This window comes from Mercenaria mercenaria, chromosome 6 (genome assembly GCF_021730395.1).
Source record: "Mercenaria mercenaria strain notata chromosome 6, MADL_Memer_1, whole genome shotgun sequence".
In the NCBI taxonomy this organism is placed as follows: Eukaryota; Metazoa; Mollusca; class Bivalvia; order Venerida; family Veneridae; genus Mercenaria; species Mercenaria mercenaria.
In genome coordinates this window covers 85,254,825-85,272,648 of record NC_069366.1, presented here as the reverse complement: position 1 = coordinate 85,272,648, position 17,824 = coordinate 85,254,825, and the positions used below count along the sequence as shown (strand labels likewise).

The 17,824-nt window shown below is 34.0% G+C and overlaps 1 long non-coding RNA gene across 1 annotated transcript; it reads right to left on the bottom strand.

The window, feature by feature from the left end:
• Nucleotides 1–8,971: 8,971 nt before the first annotated feature.
• LOC123562935 (uncharacterized) lies at nt 8,972–12,437 on the bottom strand. The gene is made up of 3 exons (XR_008371484.1): nt 12,263–12,437; nt 10,745–10,945; nt 8,972–10,114 (listed from the first exon to the last, which is right to left on the bottom strand). It is a non-coding gene; the product is annotated as an uncharacterized LOC123562935 (long non-coding RNA).
• Nucleotides 12,438–17,824: the final 5,387 nt, after the last annotated feature.

Genomic DNA, 17,824 nt, shown 5'->3' with positions numbered 1-17,824 from the left:
TTTATTATTTATAACGGACTCGGAGTCGCGCGGAGTGGCCATAAAATACCGGAAATCATTATAGTGTTACCTGTATAATTTCGACTCGGATTTCCGTCAAGTTATTTCTCGGAGTGACTCGACGAAATTCCGCTAAAGTAATAAAACTATAACAGTCGGTACTCCGAGTCAGAATTAGGCAGTACTCGAAGGAATTCCTCGCTATGCAAGATTTTTCCTTCTAGGAAAAACGGAAAGTAGGTTTTCCGCGTGAGCTGATCTGTACTTCTTAGTGTTAAATGTGAAGTAGTCCAAAATGTAGGTCCATGTAGTTGATGAAATATGGTATTATGAGGCATATAAGGATGCGGTAGTTTTCTTGTTTGGCTTATTGTATTGAGAAAAGATTAAAACCATTTTCATTGTGTATTTACAAATTTTACTGTTATTCATTACATACGCACAATTGCTAACTAGCAAATTTTAAGGGAGCGTTTGAACAGTCTTTTTTTCTCACAACAGATTATGTATCTTATATGTAAATAACATCTCAATATCTTTTAGTTTTGGTAAGAATATGTGTTAAACTAACTGGCTCTATATGGTTTTCAGTGCCCGCCCGCTTAGCTCAGTAAGTAAGCGTTTGTCTACGGACCGCGGGATCGCGAGTTCGATCCACGGGCGGGGCGTATGTTCTTCGTGACTATTTGATAAACGACATTGGGACTGAAATCATTAGTCCTCCACCTATGATTCATGTGGGAAAGTTGGCAGTTACTTGCGGATAACAGGTTTGTACTTGTACAGAATCCAGGAACACTGGTTAGGTTAACTGCCCGCCATTACATAACTGAAATACTGTTGAAAACGGCGTTAAACCCAAAACAATCAAAACAAACAAAACTATATGTTTTGCATATCATTGAAACTCTCAAAGTACTGAAAAATGAGGTTTATTGGTGTAATTGTTTTTATGAAATAAAGAAGGAACTAAATTAGTATAATGTAGATATAGTACTAGAGACCAATCAATTTCACAACTAATTATCCTAACTTGTATTTACATACTAGTATCTGTACTAAAGTTAAAAAGAACAATGGAGTAACTGAATTATTTGTAGAATTTTTAACAAGTAACAATGACTTAGAATTTTTTCTATGCACTCGCTCTGTTTTCAGCTTTTAGAAAGCCCAATACTTTACTAGAGTAATTTAATACTGAAGCTACATAAGCATCAAACTAATTTAACATAGTGTTAATTGGTATTTCTATCATTTTAGTAACCGAAACTTGTGCAGTCATTGCTCTATGAGCCTTTTCTAAAAGAGTTTTTGCAGCATTCATAAATGAGAAACGTTAGAAACAGGGAGAGGAATAATTCTACATCATTTATGAAGATAGATCTTATTACATTGCCGTAAATACCACTTTTAATAAGTTTTAGCCATTGGCCATTTCTACGAATCGAATCAAAGCATTTAATAAGATCTGCAAAACAGCAGCATACGAGGGGCACTTCAAAAATTTATGCAGCTGATTATCGTTTCGCCTTGCTATGAACGGGGTTCACATAAAAAGCGTACCGGTACTTGTAGGTTACTAACCGAGTAGGAGGTCTTCATGAACTGAAAATACCCGCGCTCATGCGAATTGTGACACCGTATTTTCAATTCATGAACACTGTTCTAAGAGGTAAGTAACTGACTTACAGGTATTATAAAAAATATCTCACAGTAATAAAGCGCTTTGAAATGTAAACAAAAAAAACGATAGCTTAAATTTATGTCAATACACTACGTTTACAACGCAAACAGTAATTCCTCGTTGGCCGGGCGGTAACGGTGCTCGTGTTATACTCGTGTTATACTTTTTCGTCGGGGGCTCGATTCTTAGACCGACCCGTAAAAATTTATTTTTAAAACCGTATTTAATTTCTGATATTTTTTTAATACGATTCAACGAAAAAACACGAGCTGTTTAATCTAGTTCTAACTTATTTACTAACTGATATATATGTCAAGGTTAACACGTAATTATGTTAAAATACGCTTCATCTTTTATTTGATTAAACACTTGAAGCTTTCGTGGATGAATTCGAAACCAGAGGAAAACAAACTTGCACAAAGAATGTAAATAAAAATGCAAAATGAAGGAAATGGACGGATGCAAGGTTCAAACCATAAAAACTAGCACTACAAAATGATAATGTCTATCCACTCAACGTACTGCGCCATCAAGCAAACTATTAAATTCATTCCTATATCTTTTATTTTAAAAGAGAGTGCTAAGTACTGATTGTTCATTTACGTGTTGCTAAAAATGAAAACGCCATAATACTGTGCGGTACTTATACACAACGTCATTTTAATTTCTAGTTTGTATTGATTTATTTATCAATAGATCTTTCCTTACCCAAGTCAGAAAAAATGATTGGAGGTAAATTGAAATATGTAAAATGATATTAAAAAAACGTTTATGGAAGTTCTGCTTAATACGCCAGTGTAAATGCATTTTTGTTAGCCGATTATGTTGGGAGTTTTTCTTTGTTTCATTTTACAGACAAACAGACAACGCACTAGTATAACTGAATGAAAAGTACGCATTTGTTCATTGTTGTTATTTTTTGTTTGATCGTTTTAATGCACAACTTCACACTTTGGTTGCGTGTTCATAAAAGAAATTAGATCTATAATGATTCTCTTCTTCTTCTACTACTACTCCTTTCAGTTTAGAACTGAGTTGTGAATGTATCTTAAGCGTATTGTAGATGAAAACATGACGATCGTAATTTAAAGGGGAAAATTTATAATATTAACCGCCTCGATAGCCTAGTGGTATAGCGTGCGCTATAAGTGCGGGAGGTCGTGGGTTCGATCCCCGGCCGCGTCATACCAAAGACGTGAAAAATGGTACCAGTAGCTCCCTTGCTTGGCGCTCAGCATTTAAGGGAAACTGTCCTCTTCTCTCATACCCTCGTGGCGGTGGATTCCATCAGGAATGAGGTGTCGAGAGTGATTAATATAAGTTGTAGAACTTCCTTCGCAATCCACTTAAAATAAATTATGTATAAACTAAATATATAATATTTGAAAAATATAAGTATACATTTGTAAATGCTACTTGATGCAGGTATAGTCCGTTAGTATTGACCTGGCACTCATTAATCTTTACCAAAATTTCGTGGGTTTCTGTTGTTTTTCGAAATATTTGTATCCTAAAATAATAAATATAAATAACCAGTGGCACGGTGGCGTAGTGGTAGCTGTCTGACTGTCACGCACGTTACCACCTGTTCAAAATCACTTCAGACCATTTTTTATTTTTATCTTAATTCAATGTAGTGTTGTTGTCGATATTACTTTTATTCTTACAATATCTACGTAACATAGTTCGCGAATTCTGATTGTTTCTCTTGTAGTATTCATTTTTTGGAAACGCTGGTGACAAGTACTTTGTCTTTTTATCTAAGATACTTTTAAAGATGTTTTATTCAACATTTTCCATAACAGTTTCCATTCTTGTATCAACTTATATGAAGTACAATTTTTTTCAAATCAGTCTAAAAAAAAGTAAGCACACGACCTTATTTTTTTTTTGCCGAATTTTCCTAGCGTGCTCTGAAGCTTAAAAGAATCAGGGTTTAATCAATTTCTACATGGTAAATATAAATTTGATTCGAATGTGCTTAACTTAACCATAATTAAACTTTATAAAATTAATTAATGCAATACTGTGGGTATTTCGTACTTGAATTTTCTGCGCTATGATGCCATTTTTGACAATTTTATTTGTCGTTGGTAGTTCTCAGTGCCGGACTCAGTTTCGAATATTGAATATGTTTTTACTTTGATAAAATTATTATAATATTAGCTTGCGATATTAATATAAATCGGGGACCAGTAAATAATAATGATAACAGTTCATCGGTTTTTCACGGAAACATTTGTAAGTATCCGAAACAAATAAGATTTTGTTCTTGACAGTTTGTTAGACTTTGATGTTCTTTGGTTCATTGAGTCGCAGCTAGATACTTCGGAAAACACAAACATTTAATGCAAGACCATTTTGGAGAACTCGAGGCGTATATGGCATGTCAAACGTTGCTAAATTATATAATCTATTTTATTATTAGTGTAAGTCTGATATTGTTATTCAATGTCGTGTCATTCATATTCTGAATCTTACCATTGTTATTCTATCTGTCGTTATTCTTATTGTATATTCGACATTCTTATGGTAAAAGTCAATATTCTTATTTTATATTTCGTTATTGTTATTGTATCTTTGATATTGTGTCACATACACACACAAACGCACGCACGCACGCACGCACACGCACACACAGAGATATATTTATGATAAAAAGACACGGTGTCTAAACTTATTCGTCCTCCACCTCTAATCAAAGTTGAATGAAGGAGTGTGCACTCACACCAAAAATGTGACATATTTAACAAATATCATTTCTGCATTACATTTAATTATAGAGTGTCTTTCCATATTGATTTTTTAACCGAATTGAATAAAATGCGAGATTCTGTCGAGCATTTTATCAGTTTTATTCAACAAGTTTTAGAAATGCAATACGGAAAGTAACATGTTAGTTTTTCCTGCCGATTTTTTCTTTCTTTCTTTGGTATTTAAAACAAGTTAATTTGACCATTACGTTTCATATTCTTTAAACGACGCCGACGTGAAAAGTTTATTACATAAGTGTATTATCAATTTTTATGTCCCCCTCCCCTAGCCTCGAAGAAGGCGAGGTATATTATTTTGCAGATGTCTACCGGTCGGTCAGTATGTCGGTCCGTATGTACACACATCGGTTTCTGGATGATTCCTTAAGAACGCTTGAGCATAGGATCATGAAATTTGACAGGAAGATTGGTCATGACCAGTAGATGACTCTTTTAGTAGGTCAAAGATCAAGGTCACAGTGGCCCGAAACAGTTAAACAGTTTATGCATGATAACTCAAGAACTCTTGGGCATAGATCATGAAAGTTTATCGGTAGGTTGGTCATGACCAGAAAATGGCCCTTATTTATATTGAGGTTAGTAGGTCAAAGGTCAAGGTCATAGTGATCTAGAACAGTTAAGCGGTTTCCCGATGATAACTCGTGAACGCCTGGGCCTACGACCATGATAGTTGATAGGTATGTTGCACATGACCAGCTGATGATACGCATTAATTTTGAGAACAATAGATCAACGGTCAAGGTCACATTACCCGGAACAGTTAAACAGTTTCAGATAATTTGAGAACGCTTTGGCCTAGGATGACGAAATTTAATAGAGAGGTTGAACTTAACGGCAGATGACACCTGCTGATTTTTTAGGTCAGTAGGTCACATGTCGAGGTCACATTGACCCAGAATAGTATTACTTGTTTGCAAAATAACTAGAGAATGCTTTGGTTTAAGATTAAATTTATTATGGAGGTCACTTATGACTGGTAAATGAGCCTAGGTCAGTTTGTCAATTATCCATTGCACAGTGACCAAATAATTTCTGTTCCTTGTGAAGTTAATTGAATGCATCAAGGCGGGAATAGCATTTCATGTTCTATGAGCTTTTGTTAAGTAATGGCTTTTTTTATACTTCTGCGACGTCAAACATATGATAAAGTTTTATCATGATCAGGCCCCGCTTTCACTAACGTTCTCAAGTCAAAATCTCAGCTCAAGTCTGAGAAAAATCTCAACTTTGATTCTCAGCTTGAGATTTTTCTCAGATTGGCTTTCACTAAAAATCTCTCAGTAAAATCTCAACTTCCGCGCTGAGATTTTTCTCAGATTTCTTGAGTCAAGGGTTGGGCTGTCTCAGTGCTTTTCTCAAAGAAACAAAATGGCGACTTTTCGACGATACAATATACGCCGCCGCCGTAGTCGGTGCCAGTTTCACGTTGAGTTCACCAGCATGACATGGATGACAACAAACTTCGTCGGAGACGGTAATTTCTTAATTTCAAGGGAAGTAATCCAAGTAAAACTAAAATGGCCGATTGTTGCTAGGGATACTGTTTACGCTTTTAAAACACATGCAGCAATTAATTTACCACAAGGACAACATTTTCAAACATTTTTACTGTTTCTAAAATGTTTCTTTCTCGTCTTGAATGCTACAAAACTTTGAAGACAATATTTATTAAGTACAGTAGACGTTTTACTGTGCCAATGTTTCGTACCAAAAACGCTCGTACCGAGATATATTTAATTGTGCAGTAACGTCCATAGAAGTCCTTATTCTTGTGAAATTTCGTTTCACAACTTGGGGGTTATCATCAAGGGGTGATAAAAATGAGAAGTTAGTGGTCGGCTCAAAGCCGGGACCCCTTGTTTACAGGGTGTGCACACTATCAACTGAACTAACCAGCTGCTGAAACAATTCCCCCTTTGTGGTAATCAAGTCCTATACCATAAGAAACTCCCCAGCTATATAAAAGTAGTGTACATAGAGGGGACTATTCCTGGATAATGCCTCTAGTTTATAAAACTGTCACAGTCCAATGTGTGCATCTAGTTAATTGAACAGATTGAGTAAAATGTGCAGTCAGTCTACTGTAGGGCTCAATCTTGGGGACCCTCTCATACAGGACTAGTACTTTACCAACTAAGCTAACCTACTGCTTAAGCAAAATCTCCACTTTGTAGTAGTCAAGTCCTGTTGCCTCATAGGCCTCAGTAGCCAAGTGGTAGATGGCCCACCACTTCAGTGGGATATTGTAGGTTCAGTCTCTAGCCATGTCAAGTGATAAAAGTTATTACATAATGGCATGATATTACATACGGCTTTATACACCAGCTTGTTTATAAGTAATCACTCATTAATAAGCATTTGGAAATATTTTGTTCTGCATTTTGCAGTGCTGTTAACTATTAACATCTATACTTTAGATAGTTCACATTTAGCAAGTGGCAAATAGCATGATGTAATTGAATAAGCAGAAAAACTGATGGACACAAAGACAATGAAAAATATTTAAGTTCTAATAATTTATTAAAGTTAACAGAAATTTTTATAAGTTGACAACAGTTTTATTCATTTATAAATAAATATGGCATTTCATAATTTGATCTAAAATATTGGTTGAACATTTAAAGTACAATATTTTTCAAATCTTTCCAAAATATCAGAAAATCTTTACTCTATGCTATTGATAAAATTTATATTACCAGTAAGTTGTTAGAGTTCAGTATGATTTACATCAATAATTTTAAGTAAAATTTTATATTTCACTGTCATTGTCTTCTCAGATAAATTTGATCTTTTAAAAAGAACTATGAAATGCCAAAGTGTACAGGTTATCATTTTCATTTCTTTTATAATTTTCATTTACTGTTCCAGTTCACTATGTTCCTTTGAAAATGTTTATAATTAACTTCTGTTCACATGTTAAAAGTTATGTTGTTGACTCAAGTTGATGGTGTTTCTCTTACTGATGAGTCCTGGAAACACTGTATGGGTCACAAAATTAAATTGGGACGAAACACACCTGACAACAGATGTTGATAAAAACAATCAGTTGCATTTATAACCAACTGAAGATAAAAATAAGAAAATGTTATAACTTAAATCCAAAAACATTTTTAAAACATTGCACGTATTTTCAAATTGATCTTGATTTTCAGGTGTGTCTAAGGCTGTTTTCATTCAAATGACATAGTTTAATAATAAGTTTTAATAGTTAAATATGCTATTGCCTCCCTATTCCCATAAAGGAGTACATTGTGATGAAACAATGTTAAAATGCTCACTATTCCAATAATTAGTTAACCAATAATAGTAGATGGTTTTGCAGTTAACAAGAACTGCCACTTTGACACATAAATTCGAAAACAAGAAATTAATGTGTCTTATATTTCACATTTAAATTTAATGTAAACAAAGATAATGCCTTCAACAATGTGTATCTATCGGCTATATTGTCTTATTCAGTTCAGTTTTATAAAGTGTTTTGGGGCAAGTTACATTATATCCAATCAATGTAGTCAACAAATGTTTGCAATTTCAGTTGAATGGCTCAAACAGTTTTAATCCTTATCATGCTGTTCATGGTTGGTCCTACCTTTGCGACAAGTGTAGATCATGATCAGCCTGCATATTAGTGCAGTCTGATCTTCATCTGCACTGTGCGCCATTCAGTCAGTATCTTTTGGTTAGCACCCCTTTTATCACTTAATAATACTGTCCAAATTGTAAAATGGACAAGTCCATTATAGAAATTTAGCAAGGGCCTAAGGGTTAAAGTTATATTAAATTATATAGCTAATTGTGTCCCCTGTGCACCCAAGAAAGTGTGACAATTACATGCTGGCTAGTGTTTTTAAATCAAGCTTTATTGTTACAGCTTTGATTTTTTATACGCCCGTTTGAAAAACGGGACGTATTATGGGAACGCCCCGGGCGGGCGGGCGGGCGGGCGGGCGGCGTCCACAGACCTTGTCCGGAGCATATCTTCTACATGCATGAAGGGATTTTGATGAAACTTGGCACAGTTGTTCACCATCATGAGACGGAGTGTCATGCGCAAGAACCAGGTCCCTAGGTCTAAGGTCAAGGTCACACTTGGAGGTCAAAGGTCAAATTCAAGAATGACTTTGTCCGGAGCATATCTTCTTCATGCATAGAGGGATTTTGATGAAAGTTGGCACAATTGTTCATCATCATGAGAAGAGTGTCATGCGCAAGAACCAGGTCCCTAGGTCTAAGGTCAAGGTCACACTTAGAGGTCAAAGGATACAAGAATGAAAACTTTGTCCGGAGCATTTCTTCTTCATGCATAGAGGGATTTTGATATAACTTGGCACAAATGTTCACCACCATGAGGCGGAGTGTCATGCGCAAGAACCAGGTCTCTAGGTCTAAGGTCAAGGTCACACTTAGAGGTCAAAGGATACAAGAATGAAAACCTTGTCCGGAGCATTTCTTCTTCATGCATAGAGGGATTTTGATATAACTTGGCACAAATGTTCACCACCACAAGACGTAGTGTCATGCGCAAGAACCAGGTCCCTAGGTCTAAGGTCAAGGTCACACTTAGAGGCCAAAGGTCAGATACAAGAATGACTTTGTCCGAAGCATTTCTTCTTCATGCATGGAGGGATTTTGATGTAACTTGACACAATTATACACCATCATGAGACGAAGTGTCATGCGCAGTTCCCTTCTTTAGAATTACTTCCCTTTGTTGTTGCTATAAATAGCTTATATTGTAACTTTTTCATTACTAGTCGTAGGGAAAAATCGAGACCACTTTTCTGTAGTACAACATGCATGCTACATCCAATTTTGAGGTGTATTTTGACCAGTCTCTACCTGGTAAAGATTTTTGTGTGGACTTACAATTTTTTTTTTTGATTTTTTTTTTTTTTTTTTTTTTTAAGATTAACTTCCCTTAGTTGTTACTATAAATAACTTATATTGTAACTTTTTTATAATTGACCGTAGGGAAAAACCAAGACCACTTTTCTGTGGTACAACATAGATGTTACTTTCCAATTTTAGGTGTATTTTAAGGTATCTCTACCTGGTAAGGAGTTTTTTTGTGGACTTAGAAAAACAAAACACTTAGTTATTACTAAACAACCACAAAATTAAAATTCCATTTGCAAATACAGCTGCTAGAGTAAAGAAATTTGCTGTGACGGGCGTATATTGTGACATTCTTGCACTCTTGTTATGTAACTTAAATGCTACACATTTAAAGCAAAATACTTTTTTTCATAAACTACATCTCATTCTTACCAATATGTCACATCTTGTGATGGAACCCTCTTCACAAAATGTAGTGAAAAAAAACAAACAATTTAAATGTTGAACACTGCAGTTTCATTACCCCATTACTTTTCTTGAGTCCTAATGTTTCCTAAGATCTTAATCTTTTTCAGCTTTGAAGACACAATATGACTATTTCTGTTTAATAAATCAACTTTCTCAGAATCTTGATGAAAGTCTATACACACAAAAATGTCCCCTGTGCACCTTTTCAGTAGTTTAGTGTCAGATTTCTTATATTCTTTAAATAAAATGTTTTTTACATAGGCCCCCACTTCCACAGTATATCTTGCAGCTTGCTCCTTTCACATGGCAGAAAATATTTTCATGGAGATACATCAGGAGGAGGTACATCAATCTGAAAAGGAATTGTTTTTTCCATATAATATACAGTACACTATCACAAATTTTTTTTGTTATGCATTTATGGAGCAAAATTTCCTTTTTTTGTTTTTTGTTTCAATATGATTCAATTTTGCAACAGTATTTCAGTCATGTAATGGTGTTCAGTTAACCTTTTAAGTGTTCCTGCATTCTTTACTAGAAATGACTTGTGCTCACAGACAACTTCCCATTGTAAATGAGTAAGAAATGGTGGACAAATGACTTAGACATGTTCTTCTCTCAAACTGTTAAAGATATTGCATGCATAGCATGCATAGCCAAAGGATCAAACTTAGAACTTTTCTTGATTCATAGTCTAGTGCTTTATATTCTGAGCTAGGCATGCAAATTATCATAAGTGAAAGTTTCAAACCAAACCAGTACTTGGTCAAAATCAGACCGATCCATTTCAAATGGTTGTAAATGAAGTGCCTCCATTCAGGGTATCAATTTGGTTTCTGTATTATGTTGCAAGCATGATTTTATTTATTGTTCTCCTTTATTTCCTTTTGAGTAAAATTAAAATCTTAGGCATGGTTTGAATTAAAATAAAGTTTGCAAATTTAGGAAACATTGAGACTAACTTAGTCTAAACAATACATACTATAGTCTATACTTGAAATCACAGGCCAGACATCAGTATATGTACTGCCTTCAATTCCATCAGTGTTTTGAAACGTTGGTGAATGATCCTAGAACAACTCAGAATGGATTATCCACTGTCATTAGCATCTTTTGAATCAGCACATAGCTCAAGCCTGACCTCTGTATAATAAGCTGAGGATCTTCATCAGCAGGCTGTGACCTGATATAAATTATATAAAAATGTTTGTCTGAAAATTGATCTGTAACCAGGTTTAAATATATAGTTTATTCCATTTATAAGAAGGAATATCAAGCTTTAAATTACACAAAGATTTTGATAATACAGAAAATCTTAAACACTAAGTTTGAGCCTTAGGTATACAAGATCAATGGTTACTGTGTACATAAGCTTATAATTATTAACAACATAATTTTGATATCTACAAGAATCTACAAGAATCTTTATAAAATTGTGTGTTGGTGTGTATTATAATATAAACCATATATAAAATATATAAACATATAAAACTAAATAGCATACTTTGAAACATATGCATTGACAATAAACATTTAAAACTGTTATCAAAATCTGTGACATTTCAGGGATGCCTTACAATTGAAACAGCTTTTTCTTTCATAATGATTTTCAAAAAAAAAAACAACAACAAAAAAAACAATTATATTAGCATTTTATTGAGGAATTTTATATTCTGTCTCTATTTAGATCTACAATATAGAGAAGTGTTCAGTAAAAGAAGGAAAAGCTTTAATATACAAATATATATTCTACTGATTGGAAATTTCCCATCATAAAATGCTATTATACTGTCATACAGATTTTCAAACTTCTGTTTCAAAAATATATTTTGTTACCATGCTTATGTCAAAAATAGTTTTTATATAGTCCTGTCTCAAGTTATGAAATATAATTACAAACCTGCAACATTTTAAAACAGGAATAAGCTAGGCCTATATATGACACCTGTAGGTTACATCTCAAGTGAGACTAATGTTTATACTATTTTCTGTCCACATTCTACCTTGAAGAAATGTCAATCTTTTTTTTTTTTTTACACATTTTTTTCTCTAAATTTGTTTTTGTTGTGTGTCTAACATACTTATCTAGGTACTCTGGTTAAAAAATCTAATTAACTTTTATATTTTTTGAAATATTGCATTTTGTTTTTATTTTGACAGCTCTACCTACTTTCACTTTCATTTTGCATTAATTTTTTTCAAAAACATACATATACATGGTTTGCAGCACTTTCAACTTACAGAGTACCTGGCGAAATACGTTAGACACAGAATTAATTTATAATCATGACAGCAATGACAAAATGCTTTGGAAAAAGAAACTTGATATCTTCTACAAAATAGAATGTGAGTATTTTGAACAAATTGTGTTTTTCAAGTTTGAAATGCCTACAGTAGAGAATGCATAGCTATTTATGTCCCTGCAATTATTGATATGAATACACTAGTCTAATTGCAGTAATTAATATGTGAATCAAAAAACAATATACTGTATACTTACGGCTGCATATCTGATTCTCATAAACATATGCCCGATAACATAAAATTGTCACACGTAGTGTAGTGTAACAACATAAGGCTGTGTTTACCTAATCCCATATTTGGTGAAGAAAACACATGCAATATGACGTAGTACCCTCGACTGTGTGTTTGATTGGTTCAGAAGTGACAGGTTTGAAGTTGATTAATTATAATATTGAAAACACACTGCCATACCTTTGTACAAACACAAGTTGGATATATCCCGAAACTGTACATGTTGTTTATGAACATTTCTCAACGCTTCGTTTCGTCTCAATAAATGAATAATTCCACTGCCCCCAACTATGCACTCGTGTTTGTGGGAAAGTTCACGCGGCTCCTTGGATGTTTGGCCGCTTATGTTTTAAAAAATTACGGCTCAGCTGAGAAAAATCTCAAGACTTGAGAAAAAGTTTAGTGAAAGCCAACTTGAGAAATTTCTCAGCTGAGACAATTCTCAGACAGTTCTGAGAAAATCTTGAGCTGAGAATTTTCTCACCTTGAGAACGTTAGTGAAAGCGGGGCCAGCAATGCTTAAATAATCTCAACAATATTACGTTGACGTCATGTCGACGTGATATTTAGCACTCCTGCGGTTATACGCAGTTCAAAATATTTCAAATTGGGCTGCGCCCTTGCGAAATTATTACGCCCGGGTTATAAACATCCATCGTGTAAAAATAGTGTTCGAACACTGTTTTGTTATCAATTATTTCTTAAATATATTTGATGGGGATTTTCAACATGTGAAGTTAATATCTTAATTGTTGAATGTTAAATGGAAGATAGCCATTGATTTGATGAACGTTTGGTGAAATGTATTAATTTTTCTTGCACACCGGACTGGTGTTTCCGGTGATTTTACCAATGCCGGCAAAACCCATCTGGCACCCCCCATGCCAGATGACTCTCGTGCTGTTAATGAAAACTAGTGGTTCATACACTGATAATATATAGTTTATGTAAAATACGAAAAAAGCAGGTACCTTGATAGTTTCTCTCCATTTCTTATAGTATATTTCTCGATTCAAAATACGTTAGTTTACCGTAAGAACATAACGTTACGCTGCAAACGATAAAACTTAAGTGGAACTTTGTTATTGTGCGTAACGCAAAACATCATGACGTCACTTCTGCTTACGGACGTTAATTTCTCGCGCTTTGTGTTCATTCTGTACTATAAGAAAGAGTGCTACGTAAGTATTTCTACCTGTTATTTGTAAAATACGGTATGCAAGCCTCATTACCACCCAATACACAGGTGCCCTCGGGACGGATATTTCTATCCGATTCGTAAACACATGACAGATATTATTATACTTATATCACCGTTTTCATAAATGATTAGTGAGTAGATTGAGTAAATTTTTCTTTTTGAAGTTTCTAGTATTCATTCGTATGCTTGTATTACATATGATTTATTATTGAAAATTTACTCATTAACTGAAGCGCCGTTATATTAACTGCTATTTTCTCCCTTGTTAGCTCCACTATTCAGAAAAAGGGGTGCTATTCTTCTCGCACCGGCGTCGGCATCGGCGTGAGCTTTCTTGGTTAAAGTTTTTCGGCAACCTTTTGTTTTTCTTTGTTCTTATTGCTTATATTTTACTATAACTTAATATTAACATTGCCCAGTATGCAAACAAAGTATGTGCAGGGGCTGGGCCCATTATACCCGGGGTCAAGGTCACCAATGTATTATACATGAATTTCCGCAAAAATATATTCTCAATATGAAAAATAATCCCGGTAGTACCAAATACATGTACACAATTAATATAAAACTAACCATTTTGAGCGTACATTAAGTTTAACAAACGTTTGTGCATTCGTACACCACATTTTTTGTCGATGCGGCTGCCTAATGCATCTATGACTAATAAATTAGGGTCACACGCTTCTAGTTAAGTATTACATGATGTAAAATATAAATAGCTAAGATTACCTGACGAAAATAGATCAAATTCGATGGTTTTTTGATAAACATTTCCTTGGCGAGAAAGCAAAAGTTGTAAATTTACACTCAATAACTTTTTATATACGACATAGTTCTTCCTTGTAGAAACGGCATTACACAGCTAAAACATTTGTCCGCTCGTTGCACAGTTTAAATAACCGCAATAATATTCAGATAATATAATTTCTTAAAAAAATACTGACCTTGTATCTTGTTTACGTGTTTATATCCGCCATTTTGAGTCAACTAACCTTTAGCTCTCGCTTAAAACGTCAACTTACCCAAACACGTTCGACATCCTGATGGATAGTTTGAGGCTTTTCTCTGACTAAAGACACGGTCTTTACGAAGAAATCAAGATTGTCGTGATATGAAGTCTCTAATATTCTCTTTGAGACAAGGACAATTCAGCAAGTTTTAGAAATGCAATGCGGAAAGTAACATGTTTGTTTTTCCTGCCGATCTTTTCTTTCTTTCTTTGGTATTTAAAACAAGTTAGTTTGACCATTACGTTTCATATTCTTTAAACGACGCCGACGTGAAAAGTTTATTACATAAGTGTATTATCAATTTTTATGTCCCCCTCCCCTAGCCTCGAAGAAGGCGAGGTATATTATTTTGCAGATGTCTACCGGTCGGTCAGTATGTCGGTCCGTATGTACACACATCGGTTTCTGGATGATTCCTTAAGAACGCTTGAGCATAGGATCATGAAATTTGACAGGAAGATTGGTCATGACCAGTAGATGACTCTTTTAGTAGGTCAAAGATCAAGGTCAATTGATTGATTTGTGTCTCGGTGCTAAATAAAAATACCAAGTCAAATTGAGTTTAAATTAGGTTGCATATAAATATTTATTGCAATTAAAAACTGTTTTTTTTAACGCTTAGCCTTACGTTTTGAGAAAAGAAAACACAACCAAATCCTAGAAAGAAAGAGTTGTTTTACATGAAAATTGAACAGCATGTAAAACATGTACAGGGTGTTTCATAATATCTGTACCCAAAAGAAATTGCTGAAGAATCATCAATATTCTCTGTGTAATAAATATCAGACCATCAGTTGGAAGTGTATAAATGATTATTTTTATCAACGTAAAAATATTGGAAAACATTAACGTCATGACGTCATTGATAACGTCATTTCTTGCGGACTTGTTTTCAAGATGTCTCCTACAACAGAACAGTGTAGAGACGTTATAAAACTGTATCATGAAACTAAATCATTGAAAACGGTAGTGAAAACAATGAAAAAGAATCGCCCTAGCCTCGGACAGATTAGCAAAAAGCAGATTGAGATAACTGTTAAACGATTTAAATAATCTGCATCAGTAACAGACAAAAGGCATAGAAATCTTGGGCTTCCATGAACGGCCAGAACAACAGAAAATATCGAAGAGGCGAAAACTGCCATTAGTGAAACCTCTCAAAGAGAGAGAGAGAGAGAGAGTGAGAGTGAGAGTGAGTTCCATTTTCATTACTTGTACTAATTTTCAGCCAAGTAGACTGAGACACATATGGTATCTGGAGTATTTGCTGAAGGAGACATCTCAAAGCCTGACCAGGGACCAGACCCCAAACCTCTTAGTAGCAAATCAAAAGTCGTACATATAAAAAAAGTTTGATGTTTTGATTGTAACAGAACAAATCTTTCTACGCTTTGACTAAGTGACCTAGTTTTTGACCTATATAATCCTGTATCAAACGTTAATTATATTTCAAGGAGACAAACATTCTGTCAGAGTTATATGAAGATCAAGTAGTAAATGTGGCCTCTAGTGTGTGAACAATGTATTTCTTTGATTTGAATGAGTGACCTAGTTCATGACATTTGGTAACAGAGTTTTAAACTTCACCCTGATTTTATAGAGAGAAACATTCTGACAAATATTTATGAGGACCAAGCTGAAAATGTGGCCTCTATGTTTGTCTTATATTCTTATAGGTATGGCTTGTGTATAAAAAGATATCCTCCCACCCGATATCTATATTTTTATCTTCAATCTAAAAATATTTTACCAGTACAAACTCAGCTGTATAACAAATTAAATCTGAAAGTTTCACTTTTGTTGAACTATGCACTAAAATTTCACAGCTTTCAATGTTACACATGGTATCGGTCAAATCTGAGCGAAAAAAAAAATCGCGTACTTTTCAGATGGAAAAAAACCCCGCAAAATTCTATAACTCTTTTGTTTGATGAGATTTTCACCTGAAATAAAAAAACAGCATGTTTCCTTATTATATATCCATCCGAATTAAGAGCCACTTCAAATTTGATTACAATATCAGTTTCGGGATATATCCAGATTGTTTGTTTGTACACTGTTGTACAAAGGTATGGCAGTGTATTTTCAATATTATAATTAATCAGCTTTAAACCTGTCACTTTTGAACCAATCAAACACACAGTCGATGGTACTACGTCATATTGCATGTGTTTTCTTTACCAAATATGGGATTACGTAAACACAACCATATGTTGTTACACTACGTGTGACAATTTTATGTTATCGGGCATATATTTATTGGAATTAGATATGCAGCTGTAAGTATATATTGTTTTTTGATTCACATATGAATTACTGCAATTAGTGTATTCATATCAATGATTGCAGGGACATAAATAGCTATGCATTCTCTACTGCAGGCATTTCAAACTTTGAAAGTTTGTTCAAAATACATTTTTTTTTTTGTATAAGATATCAAGCTTCTTTTTCCATAGTATTTTGTCATTGCTGTCATGATTAGAACTATAAATTAATTCTGTGTCTAACGTATTTCGCCAGGTACCCAGTGAGTTGAAAGTGCTGCAAACCATGTACATTTTTTTGAAAATGCAAAATGAAAGTGAAAGTAGGTAGAGCTGTCAAAATGAAAAAAAAATGCAATATTTCAAAAAATATAAAAGTTAATTATATTTCATTAACCAGAGTACCTAGATAAGTATGTTAGACACACAACAAAAACAAATTTAGAGAAAAATATGTGTTGAAAAAAAAAAGATTGACATTTCTACAAGATAAAATGTGGACAGTTAGAGGTACATGTGTTTAAGACAAAATACTAAGTATAACCAAACAAGGTGACCTTTATAGAAAGTATCTGCTACTTGTGTATATGTACTATGAATATTATTGGTCTGGCAGGTATAATTTCCATTTATGAAAATTTACATGAGGGGGGTCTCAAAGGCTTCTACTTTTCATTTCTACTTTCACTTTCAGTTTGAAATGTGTTCCATTTTTTTAATTACATTTTTGCAGCACTTTCACCCCCCAGACACCCTAAATAACCAATATGTTGTTAGACAATAGTGTAAACATTAGTCTCACTTGAGATGCAAACTACAGGTGTCATATATAGGCCTAGCTTATTCTTGTTTTTAAATGTTGAAGGTTTGTAATATATCATAACTTGAGACAGGACTATATAAAAACAATTTTTGACACAAGCATGGTAACAAAATATATTTTTGAAACAGAAGTTTGAAAATCTGTATGACAGTATAATAGCATTTTATGATGGGAAATGTCCAATCAGTAGAATATATATTTGTATATTAAAGGTTTTCCTTCTTTTTCT